Genomic DNA, 2,634 nt, shown 5'->3' with positions numbered 1-2,634 from the left:
GGCTGGGGGGCACAGGGGGTCAGGATGGGGCTGCTGCAGGGCCTGATCCACCTCCTGCAGCTGGGGCAGGTCTGGAGGTACGGGGGGACCGCGGGCTGGGGGGCACAGGGGGTCAGGATGGGGCTGCTGCAGGGCCTGATCCACCTCCTGCAGCTGGGGCAGGTCTGGAGGTACGGGGGGACCGCGGGCTGGGGGGCACAGGGGGTCAGGATGGGGCTGGGGGCAGCCCCTGGGTGTAGCAGGGACCTGGGTCGGGGTAACAGGGTGCAGCAGGGAGGACACAGCGTGTGGGGGTACAGGGGTGGGGTGACAGGGTGCAGCAGGGGCCCACGAGGCCAATGAACGGGACATGGGGATGAACCCCTCTGCAGCCACAGCAGGGTGGGCAGGGCGGGGGCAGCCCCCAGCAGGGCCTAGCTGTGGGTGCAGGTGGGTGCAGGCAGGAGCTGTGGGTGCGGGCAGGAGCACCCCACAGCCCAGCTGGGTGTCACAGCCCTGCTGTCCCCATGGCTGGCAGTGCTGGGCCTGCCTGGAGCCCTGCCCGGCCACGGCACCTTCATCCTGGGCGTGTGAAGTGCTTCTGCCAGGCCCAAAACCTGGGGCTCGGGTCCCCCTGCTCCTGCTTGGAGCTCTCTGTAGCCGGGGGGGTCCCGCTGCTCACCCCCAGCCTGCCCAGGCTCCGCTGCCTGCCCCGGGCACGTGGCAGCTCCCAGCCCTCTGCCCGCGGCTCTGCAGACCCTCCGGGAGTGCGAGCTGACGGTTTGTTGGTTTGTTGGTTTGTTGGCACCTTGTGCCCTGGAGCCGGCCCCGCTCCCTCCAGCTCCGCTGAGCTCCATCCTCGGGGCGCTGGGGAAGAGCCTGGCCCTGGCACCGAGCTGCTTCCCGGGAAGGCTGGTGCTGGGAGGGGAGTGAGACAATGGCAAATTCCGGGAACAATGCACGGAGCAGGCAGCGCTCCCGGCTCGGGTTTCTGCGCTGTTTCCCCTCCTCAGCTACTGTAGGCCAGAGGCTCCTCCACTCCCTCTTTGCCTTTCCTGGGATGCCCCTGGGATGTCTGACTTCCTTCCACAGCGCAGCGGCTCCTTCCCTCCCCACACAGCCACCGCCTGCCCCTCCCCATCCCACCCAGCCCCGTGGCAGCTCTCGGGGTGCTCTGGCAGTAGGATGGGTGCAAATCCGGAGGAGCTGGCGAGGGAGAGGATGGGAGCTCCCTGCTGAGCCTGCCTGCAGCCGGCCTTGGCCCTGGCACCCTGCGAGCAATTACCTGATCCTGGCCTGAGCTGGACCGGGCTGCGGGCGGGGGCTTTGCCCCCGGTGGTGTCAGCCACGCTCTCCTGATCTGCTGCACCACGGAGGCTCTGAAGCCAATTAAAGCGATAACTCTCAGCACTGACCCTCCAGGACATGTCGGTCTCAAGCTGCAGCCGAGGCTCTTTCTAACCGCGGGATTTGGGATTAGCTCGGATGACCAGTTAAGTGCAGTTTGCTAAACCCATTAGTGAGGCTGGATCCGGTGCAGGTGGATGTGGCAGTTAAAGAAGGGTCGAGTAAACGCTGCATGGGGAGGGAAGGCTGTTCTGCAGCCAGGGCACTGTGGCCTTTGCCTTCCCCGATTTACCGGCCTCCTCCCTGCCCCGCGGGTCTCACCCCTGCCCAACCCCTGGCTGCGCAGCCCCGAGCCCAGCTGGGACACCGACCCCCGGATCACAAAACCGCAGCTGCCTCCCAGCTGCGAAGGCAGCTCTGAGCGTTAACTCTGAGATTCTCCCAAATTAAAGCCGCCACGAGAAGCTGCTGGAGTTCGTTGTCATCAGCGCATTCAGGACGCACGTGCAGATCCTCCGCCACGGATCCCTCTCGCTCCGGAGACGGTGCCGGTTGCGTGACCACGTGCTTGTGTGAGCAGCAGCGGCTCAGACCCGTCCCCAGCTGTCCCCACGCCGCCGCCGCCGCGCTCGGGGCTGCTGCTCGCATGGTTTTGCAGCTCTGGGATTGTCACCTGCTCTGCTGGCTAAAAGTCACCAGCTTTCTCACGCTGGCAGCGTGCCGGGGGGGCCCTGCCACCTCTGTCGGCTGGCGGCAGGCTGGGGTGTCTCTGCGGGTCCCTTTGCACTGGGGACAGCCCTGCCTGTGCCCCTGTGTCCGCTCTAGGCCAAGGTCACGCCTGCTTTGGCTGCCTGGGGGTCACTGGGGCCAGACCCGGGGTGTCCCCTTCACCCCCACGTCCTCCCCCCATCAGCCCATGTCCCCTCATCCTCTGCTGGCTTGGGGACCCGGTGCCACGCCTCTGTCCTGATGCCAGTCTGGTGGCAGCCCCATGGGGCAGGGACACCCTTGGCAGCTCCCTGAATGGGGTCCCAATGGGGGGCAGAGCTGGGACCCCCAAGTTTCCCCCTTCCCCAGCCCCTCCACTCCCTGGGGCTTTGCTCTGCCCTGGGAGCACCCGGCTTTGGGGTCTCAGCTTGTCCCGCTGAGGGTCAGTCACTGGCTGACGGGCCCTGGGCAGGACAAGGGGCTTTTTAAGGCTGGATTGAGCCTTTCCCTGAGCACGAGCGGCTTCGGCGGCTCCCACCCTGGGGACCCCGGGCAGGTTGGGCTGTGGGGAGGGCGGGACACGGGGGCTTTCGTCAGCAC

This window comes from Athene cunicularia (assembly GCF_003259725.1).
Source record: "Athene cunicularia isolate RWA chromosome 20 unlocalized genomic scaffold, athCun1 chr20_part2, whole genome shotgun sequence".
In the NCBI taxonomy this organism is placed as follows: Eukaryota; Metazoa; Chordata; class Aves; order Strigiformes; family Strigidae; genus Athene; species Athene cunicularia.
Note: the sequence above shows the minus strand (reverse complement) of the source record.